General features: G+C 39.3%; 2 long non-coding RNA genes across 2 annotated transcripts in view; one reads left to right on the forward strand and one right to left on the reverse strand.

Annotated features, from left to right (window-relative positions):
• LOC134155737 (uncharacterized) overlaps positions 1–10,209 on the forward strand; it is a 58,859-nt gene that overhangs the window by 40,144 nt on the left and 8,506 nt on the right. The window lies entirely within an intron of this gene.
• LOC134155738 (uncharacterized) lies at positions 7,411–9,576 on the reverse strand. The gene is made up of 2 exons (XR_009961703.1): positions 8,707–9,576; positions 7,411–8,661 (listed from the first exon to the last, which is right to left on the reverse strand). It is a non-coding gene; the product is annotated as an uncharacterized LOC134155738 (long non-coding RNA).

Genomic DNA, 10,209 nt, shown 5'->3' on the forward strand with positions numbered 1-10,209 from the left:
TCTCATACACCACAAGATGTCTCAGTGCGGAAACGCCAAACTATAGAAGTGTTTTTGCCGTATTACTCAGCTGAGGTAAAGGTTTTCTACTATTTGGCTTGGGTTTTCTTTAATATTTGACAGGAGCTTTTTAGCAGCACAGGAGAAATAAAAGTATATAGAAATTTACCGTTAGTGTAGGCAAAAAGTTGTTATTCTAAACTGTCAATGAGCCAAATGACTCATTGGAAAATCTTAACCTTCAAAAAGGAAAGGCTCAGTGTATAGCCTTTAATAAGCAGGTGACCACCAAAAAATAAGACTCTCTTCTCATCTAGGTTAAATGAAAGAGGTATTTGAAACGACCCTATTTATTTTCCACAACATTTGATTTTAATAAGATGCTATATATTTTAATTATTCATGTTCAGGATTAGTATTGTTTAGAGTTACTATAAGGTGCCAGTTATTTGCATAGTGTTTCTCTGAGGTTACAGTATATTGGGGGCTAATGTAACTAAAATCGATGAAATATTTGCCTTCAGTATGTGATGTATGTTCAGAGAGAGTACACATGAAGTTACATATGTGAGCATAGATAGAAATGCTAGCCTAAATTAAAAGTTAATTTTAAAACAAGAGAAGGCTTCTTAACACACTGTTATCGTGAGAGGGGAATGCAAAAGCCATTCAAGAATTTATGGCTGGAATGTGATTTTTTTTTTGTTTGTTTGGTTTTGGTTGTTTTTTTTTTTGTTTTTTTTGTTTTCTATTCCTTCATGTATCTGCTCACAAGTAGAACTAGGTTTGCCTTGAGATTTTTTTCTCACCTATTTCTCCTTTTTCTGTCCTTTTCCATAGTATTTCTTTAGCTTATCATCTCTCACTTCCCATCCTGCTTAACTGAGTACATACTTTTCCATAGCATACAATTTCTTATTTGATTTTACCATTTTAGATAAAAAGAATCATTCAAGCTGGACTTGTATGCACTCATGTTGATCTGCAACATGCGTAAATAACTGATGAATATCTAAGCATTCATACTCTGAACAGTTAGATGCATTTTAGGTATATTGAACCTTGCATTGTAAATCCTCAGCAAAGGGAAAATGTGAATTTAATCAAAAGCCATTGCACCGGGTGATGAACACATGCAATGATAGGGGCCACTAGGAAGGTCTGGGTGTGAGACCCAGCAGATGAGGAGACTGACATTCATGTATCATTAAGGGGGCCAGGCTGTTTGAAGAATGCCTTTATGTTTGGTTTTGCATCCAAATGGTATGAGGGATTGTCACATGAATCTGTAACAGTCCTAAACCAAAACAGAAGTTTTCAGAATTATGGATCAGTTAAGAGAAGGCTGAAAGCCTAGCATTCTTTAGTGATTAATGGACATGCTTAGATAAAGTAACTAAAAACTACTGATTAAGGCACAGTTACACTTTAACAGCCAAGCACTATTGTGCTTGGGAGATTAGCCTTTGTTTGGATCAATGACGTTGTTGCAGTTTGCTAAAAAGAAAAAATACACATGGCTCAAATTTCAGAGTTAGATGGTTTGTTTAAACTTACAAAATTACTTATTTTATCAGATAATCCACAAGATTCAGGCTCCTTATAGCAGTAATATAAGGTCTAGAAACTATTCTCATCAGTCAGGCAGTATATGAAACACAGAACAAAATTATGATCTTTGCACCAAAGCAAGCACATTCTCAGGCTAAATGGGAACAGATGAATAAATGTGGTGAAAAGAAGGAAATAATAAAATTATTATGAGACTACTCATCAAAAGAGAGGGGCCAGGGCCCTGCCATAAAACCCTAATAGCTATTGTCAGGATTTTTGCATACATCATGGGAAGGGAATGTTTTAAGGAACAAACTGAAAGAAACTAATTAAATGGTTTTGTAAATGTTTAGGTAATTCCAAGTGTAAAAAGGAGCATAAGAGTAAGCACAAGAACACTCAATGACAAGCTAATAAGACCAGGAAAACTGGTATCACTATTTTGGTAATTGGGGAAGGACAAGAGAAGTGAGGAATCACTGTGCAGAGACCTGCAAGTATAAATGCATAGCTAGGGAGTGGGACCCAGAGGTGATAGAGGCTGAGGGGAGGTGTTTCCTGACAGAAGCCCAACTTAGCGATAGATGATTGCAAACACATTGTGGACGAGCAGCAAAAAAACATCTGTCCCAGCTAAAGAACAGAATTTTGTAGAAACTGAAATACAGGCTAACACAAACTTTGTTAAAATTAGATGTGTTCAAAATAAGATGTGTTTGGACTTGTTACTGTTTTATGAATTTATATTTGCAAATGAAACCTGCAGTAAAGTGGGTGCTTTGGAAATAGGGCCTCCACCCTCAAGAGTTTACATCCTAAATTACAGAGCCTTGTATAATCTAGCCTGCATGATCCGATGAGATATATGTCCAGAATTCTTGTGCTGAATAGAAATACTTGAGCTAACTAAAAATGGAAGAAGTCTAATTGTAGCAGTACAGAACTCAGCATGGGTCATTTACTTTGGGAAGAAAGCCTGCTTTAAGCAGTTTAATATGCATACAGTGCTTCAAAGTATTGTCTTCACTTGCATTTGGCTTAGAACTTGTTTGAGATATGAAAGTCTTTCTTTTGTTTCAGTTAACTTGTCACAAATGAGGAGATGGCAACAGACACCTTTTGAGTAACTCACCCATCTCTACATATCTGGTATTAAAAAAGCCTTATCCTGCATTCCTTATACACTACACTTCCCTCTGATTCTGCAGAGCATTCAGTTACTGGGAGAATTTTCTCCCAGGCAAAGAAGGAGGGAGTGTTCCTTTACAAATTTGCAATGGTTTCTTACGCTGCTCCACACCTTCCCTTAAAGTGGCTTTTCATCCCACTGGAATGGGATGAGCTCAGAAAGCTCATGATGATGTTGTACCATAGTAATCTTATCAATGAGTGGTCAAAAGGACAGTGCCCCATTCTCCAGATATGTCAGCTTTTAAATGGTCACATCCAAACACATCGCATGAGATAATCTCCTTGAGAGGGCAGGGGATACAGCATACCTCAGGTTTCACAGACCCTACCCTTTGTGTTTCACAATCTTGGATACGTACCATTTATTTCTTCATGGATGACTGTGCTTTTGGCAGAAACCAAAAGGTACAGCAAACTCAGTGTAAGAAATATTAGCAGACACTGGAGGACTTGCACACTTCAGCCACAATATAGCTGTAGTGCTTCCACACTTCATCACAGTTGCGCAAGACTGCCAGTATGCATCCATAAAAAAATGCCAGAAACACCAGGGTGAGCTGGGTGTGATTTACTAGGAAAGCTAATGAAAAATGTTCCAAAACATGAACCAGCTACAAGTAGCTGGGGGGGGGGGGGGGGCAGGTCATAAACCCTTTACTACCCTTCATTCATCCCATGCAAACTTTTCAACTCACAGACTTTGGTTCCACTGCCAAGGGGAGCAGCAGTCTCCATATTTGGATTCTCTTACACCTCAAAGCATCTCAAAACCTTCAAACATCCTAAAATTGTTTTTAGTGAACAACCTATATAAGTTCTAAATAATGTAAAAAAAAAAAAGCTTGTCCAGGAATAAATTATGCTTACGATATTGTGGATCATGTTTTTAGCACAAGTAGAATTCCCCTTTGTTATGCTCTGAAAAACAGACAATTCTGCTTATTACATTATTCAGGCAAGTAGTCAAAAGATCTAAAATTCCCCATAGCAGGATGAAGCTGTCAAATGCCTTTGTAACTTCCTTGCTATTGATTTCACCATGCAACATGTGATGGGAACCTTCCCAAAATATGCTGAGTAGTCAGAGTGATTCTTTACTCCAGGTGCAAAAAGGTAATTTTAAGCAGTGGACTCTCTATCCTCTACTTTCTCTTCCTAAAGGAGCCCTCAGGTACACTATTTATGCAGTACAGAAAAAGACCAACTAGCTCCAGGAGCAGAAGATCTAATTAAGCCTGGGCTGTGTGGATTTATGTCCTCTTGTAGGCTCTCTTGCAGCTAAACCAGAACATTTATCTCCTCAGGGATTAATCTTTTATATTTTATCAGCCTTGCCTTCATGGGGGCACCAGTATGGTCACTTTTCTCTATATCACTGCTTTTTTTAATTAAACTTTCAGGCACATAATTTCCTTGAGAACCTGTGCCTCTGTCCAACTTCAGTGACATTTATTTAAAGCTCAGAAATTATTCAGAAAGATAGAGGTCTCCATGGGCAGATGAAACAGGCAGGGCTTCACTTCTTTAGGAGACCAAGCTCTTAGAAAAATCCATTTTTAAGTACTTGATATTCTGTAAAGTGAATAGAATAGAGTTTATTTATTTCTTTTGAATCATAATGTGAAATATTCTCTTCAAGTCAATGTGAGTATCATTTAATTTAATTTGATAATCTGGAGAAGGGACTGTGTGCCTGAAAGCTTATTATCCTTTTTAGCTAGATCAACTGGTCTATTATACTACTTTATTTCCCCCTCAGAACTTGCTGCTTGTCTAATTAGAGACCCTGGTGCACTCTCATTAAATCTCTCATGGAGTGTTTCTCCCTGAGGAAATCCCGAGGCCAATGAACTAGATTAGGATTTATGATAGACACATGATTAGATTAAACTCGTGGGAGAATTCAATATGTAACATACAAGTGCAAATGTTCATAAATGTATTGATCTGAAATGCCACATTTTTTAACACTGAATCATTTTGTTTAGAAAACTAATTTTCCCATTGTTGCAGACATTTAAATTTTGGGGGGGGATAGAAGATGATACTTTATATTGTGCCTAAATCATCAGAGTGGGCAATGACAAGTCTAAATACTTGCTCTCCTTTTAGAAATGTAGTCTCAACATGACTCAGGTTTTAGCCTGTGGTAATTACTGCCAGTATTCACAACAGCTTCTGTTGGGAAACCTCTTGTTTACTATTGCAGCAAATTCACCTGATGATTTTTTTGTCTTTGAATAATATATGCATGAGACAACACGGTACATCTGGGGGCTCTTCTTGCTGCTTCACCCTTCTATAACTTGAAATTCCTGCCTGTTTATTAGTAAGAACTAAATGTAAATTTCTTACGTGAGTTATTTGGCATAATAATTTTGCCCCAAGAGAAAGACTCACAGCTGACCCTTACCACAGCTTTTTCAGAGTGCACAACTGGGACGTTCACTTTGCCAAGGGACTACTGAGGCACAGAGTGATTAAATGACTTGCCCATGGTGAAAGACTGTGGTAGACATAGGGGAAAAAAGATAATCTATCTATCTAAGCAAGCATCCTAACCACTGGAGCATCCTGTATCTGCTGACATTGCTCAGAAGGCAGAAATAATGGAGTTGGATTTTCTGGGGCTGTATAACCAATAATTAGCTGGTCTCTTTTCTCTTGCTTTTAAAAGATCAGGGACTATTAACTTTTCAGTCTTAGTGCTTAAACTGTTTCTGTGGCTGATACAGTTCAATTAGTTTTCCGGTTATCAATCCTTCATTGCTTTAATGGCATTCAGAATACCAATTCACTCCTTTATCCATCAGGAAATCTGCACAGAATTTACATTTGGATTTTTTTTTTATACATAGTGTAGTAATTATTAGCAACTTTGTGCCACTTCTGTAAAATTTAATCAAATATAAATTTATCAATAACAAAATTTCAGGTGGCTTTAGTACAGGCAAGACAGGATCCATCAAGATCCTGCTTGCTTCAACCAAGGAGCCAATCCCCCCCATTCTTCCCCTTTTTATCCCTCACCCCGAACCAATGGGGATCAACACTAGCTTCCAATGCTCTGACTGGACAGCAATGCAACGGTGCAGAAACAAAGAAATCGGTACATAGAAACCTGCAACAGAGGGACATCAACCTCCACCTTACAGACAGCACTGTGCCTCATCGTGGTCTGTGACTTGACAAGGAGCAGATCCTGTTAAAACCTGTTTGGAGCAATTGGTTCTAGAATGCAATATCTCACAACTATTTCAGATTCATAGGTTTATTTGTAGGAAACTAAGAGTTTAAGATCTAAAATGACTATATTTTTACATGAGAAATACATCCACAGAGCATTTATTAAATCCCATGATTTATCATAGCATGACTTGGCTATTTTACATCTTGAGAAAATTACTTGATTTAAGTATTCTAAGCACTGGTCACCCATTTTGTTTCCACATGCTAAAATTCAGAAGTTCAGCTCCACCTTTTTCATCATTCAACAGCCACACTTCTCAACTGAATAACTTGAGTATACTATCACTGATAAAATGCAGTGAGTAGTATCTCAGAAGCATCTGTGGGTATAACAGTAGAATTTAATATTGTTGTAGTTCTTTCTAAATATTTACTTCTAAGAGTTCTCCAGAATCCAGTATTTTCAGATTTAGTCTGTCCAACAAAATACATTGATTGACATTCACCAGATCCTAATTTGATTATAGAAATTCTTACAGTGTTTTGCTTTCCTTCGAGATGGCAGAAGTCTCCTTTAATCTGCTGTAGTGTTTTACAAATACAGTTAGCCTTTGGAATGCTTCAGACAAACCTTCTCCTGTGATGGCACAACAGGGCTGCACATACCAATTCCTGTCACTGCAGTACTTCTTCATGTTGAATCTCCTCGTTATTTCCTCAGCGTTCAAAGCCCCAGGCAAATCCTGCTTGTTAGCTAGCATGATGACTGGTACCCGTTTTAGAAATTCATTCTTTAAAATGAGTTCAAATTCTTTCTTTGATTCTTCCAGACGTTGCTTATCAGAGCTGTCCACAACATACAGCAGTCCATCTGCATTTTCCAGGAAATTGCACCAAGCCTGTCTCATTTTCTGTTGTCCTCCAACATCCCAAAATGTCAATGTAATATCCTTCCCAGTTTCAATCATATCAACATTAAAGCCAATCGTTGGAACTGTTAGAAAAACATCGTTAGACTTGAACTTGTACAACAGCGTAGATTTCCCAGCAGAATCAAGTCCTAACATCGGTATATTGGCTTGTTTGACTGTGGAGTGTTTGGTGTGCTGGAGGCCCATTTCTGCTGCGGTCGTGTCTAAGCAGCCTTTAAAGCTGGAATTCAGTCTCTTTTGTGACGCCAGTTTTTCTCTGTAAGATGTCTTTCTTCCTCTATCAGATGAAGCACAAAGAGTGCGGAACAGGAAGGGGAAGAAGCAGCTTTGCGCTATGAGAAGTCAATGAAGGCTCTGTACAAATACATGCTGGCTTTTATCAACTTGATAATATGCAAACAGTATTTATGAAGGTGTACTGTTCAGTTCCAAGCCTGTGTGGGTGGAACAACTATGAGTAACGTGCCAATTGGTCATAAGCACAAAGGTTATGCAGTTTTCGAACGTGTTTGAACAGTGAACCGCACCTCCATGAGCACTTAAGACATTATATTTTGTGTACAGAACCTGCAGCAGCCTGGTTGTGATCCCTAACCCCAAGGGCCAGGGAACCGCTATCTGTCTGCCCTGTTCCAGAGAGCCCAGCGTCATAGAATCATAGAATCCCAGGTTGGAAGGGACCTCAAAGATCATCTGGTCCAACCTTTCTAGGCAAAGCATGGTCTAGACTAGATGTCCCAGCACCCTGTCCAGCCAAATCTTAGACGTGTCCAGTGTTGGGGAATCCACCACTTCCCTGGGGACATTATTCCAATGGCTGTTTTCATTGTGAAAAATTTTCCTCTTGTGTCCAACTGGACTGTCCCCAGGATTAACTTGTGCCCATTGCCCCTCATCTTTTCCATGTGACTCCTTGCAAAAAGGGAGTCTCCATCTTCCATGTAGCTGCTCTTTCAATACTGGAACATGGTATTAAGGTCTCCTATGAGACACCTTTTCTTAAGGCCAAACAAACCCAGTTCTCTCAGACTTTCCTCATATGGCTTTCCAGTCTGTGGATCATCTTTGCGTCCCTTCTCTAGACCCTCTCCAGCTTGTCCTCATCTTTCCTGTATACTGGGGACCAAAACTGAACACAGTATTCTAGGTGCAGCCTGACATAAAGATAAAAGATAAATCCCTTTATGTCCACATCTGCATCTGTTCTCAAAAAGAAATGAAATATAAACACAGCCAGTGAGGAATGAGAATCTTATGTTTTTTCCATACTTGTTAACCCACAGAATGACAAGGAACCTGATTTATTGATGCATCTCACCTTCCAGCAGCAAATTAATTTCAGGTGGTCTCTAATGTGTGACTACATGAGCACATGGACTCAAACAAACTGTAAGACAATTCCACTGGTAACTGCTCTGCTCTACCTGGCTGCCTTGACTCTGCCAGCTGCTCTTCCTGCCCACCCCTGAAATTGTCTGCTTAGATTCCACTGTTGGAGTTGTAAACTGGGCAAGTTATGTTTGTATGGACAAGTTTAAATGCACTCGGTCTGATGGAGCCTAAATAGAGACCTTAAGATCTGGTCATTACTGAGATTCAGCTACCTGAAATCAAGGGTTTCTGTTCACTTCATTGTGCTCTATTCCACTGTTGCCTGCTGATCTAAGATGGTTTCCCTCAAGAAAGGAACCAAAGGGGGAAAGCAACAGTCTTGATCAAAAGATTATTATTTTTTTTTTGACTGCATTCTAAATAGTAATCATAGAATCACAGAATGGTTTCAGTTGGAAGGGACCTTAAAGCTCATCTAGTTCCAGCCTCCCTGCTATGGGCAGGGGACCTTAAAGCTCATCTAGTTCCAACCTCCCTGCCATGGGCAGAGCACCTTCCACTATACCAGGCTGCTCAAAGCCCCATCCAACCTGGCCTTGAACACTGCCATGGATGGGACAGCCACAGCTTCTCTGGGCAATCTCAGAGTTGCTGTGCCAGTGTCTCACCACCCTCTTAGTAAATAAAATAAGAATAAAAAAAGAGGAGATAGGGAATTTAGTCTAATATCATTGAATCCATATTGAGCCTCCATGTTATTGACAGCAGACCTACGCTGGACTGGCTTGATGCATCCTGAGTACTACAGTACTGTTTTGCCCTCATACCCAGCTGCATTAGTATTAGTTACCACCATTTGTCTTTGCTGTAGAAGGTACGTAATCAGCAAAAAGATGTGAAGGTCTCCTGGCCACATGAGCTGCTCATGGGTAGGGTAATCATTTCAATAATTACAACACAGGTTACTCAGCTATCACACATGTTGCATAAAATAAACCTCAGTCTTGACAGACAAGTTGTAATCTAGTTTCTCTTGAGGCTGAAAGGGTTGTACCAGCAGTAACCAGGGGCAACAAAAGATTACTGCGACATACTTACTGTTGTGAGTTCTTCATATTTAATAACATGGATAGATTATGTGTAGAGTTCTTTTCAGGAGCAGGTCAGGATGTATTAAGCCAGGGAAGAAAGTGTATGCGTTTCTTTTTATGTTATGTGGATGAATCAAAAAATGGGGAGATAGGAAACTCTGTGAAACACACTGTTAACGCAGCCAAAGGAACCAGAATTCCCTGCAAAACAGCGTGATGTTTCCTTGAAACAGAGCTGTCTTGATCAAAGGCAAAACCTCCCTCCTGGGCCAGCGAGAGGATAGATGGCTTGCTTCCGAGGGACTGTGCTTCAGTTCTCTGCACTGTACATCTGCTCCCGCTGTATTTTGGTATTTATTTGATATTTATAGTTGCATAAATATATTTATTATTTCATATTTATGGTTGGAACTGTTATTAACTCAGATGATTGCCTTAAAGAAGTGATTAAGCAGTATCTGACTTTTTTATAAGCTAATTACGTTTACTTCTAGGACAGAACTGCTTCTGGAGACTCTGGCTTCGCAGTTTTTAACTGTACCTGAGTCAAACCTGAGTCTGGCTCAGAGCGGGATTTTGTGATGCAAAGCCACTCCCAGAATCGATTTCCTGCGTTGCTTTGGAGTTTGTACACCAGGAGGAGATCAGAGCCAAGCTGTAGTCAGCTGCACATGATGCAGCATGATGCAGCCTCCTGCTTGCAGGTTCTGTATCTATTTGCACCTGAAGGTGAGCGTTTGAAAGAGTGAGAAATCTTTGATTTGTCCAAAGGTGTATTTGCTTTACCGGGGTGAGGCTATCTTGCTTATGTAGGGTCTGACTAAACATTCAGTTTAAAACCCCCAAAGTAATAAAACTGGGACAGCTGGTTTAGCATCGATTATTCAAACTCAAATTTTGCACAATAAACCTTTCGTAAA

The sequence above is a fragment of the Pezoporus occidentalis genome, unplaced genomic scaffold, assembly GCF_034315485.1.
Source record: "Pezoporus occidentalis ecotype Australia unplaced genomic scaffold, CSIRO_AGI_Poc_V1 ctg8, whole genome shotgun sequence".
NCBI classification, from domain to species: Eukaryota; Metazoa; Chordata; class Aves; order Psittaciformes; family Psittacidae; genus Pezoporus; species Pezoporus occidentalis.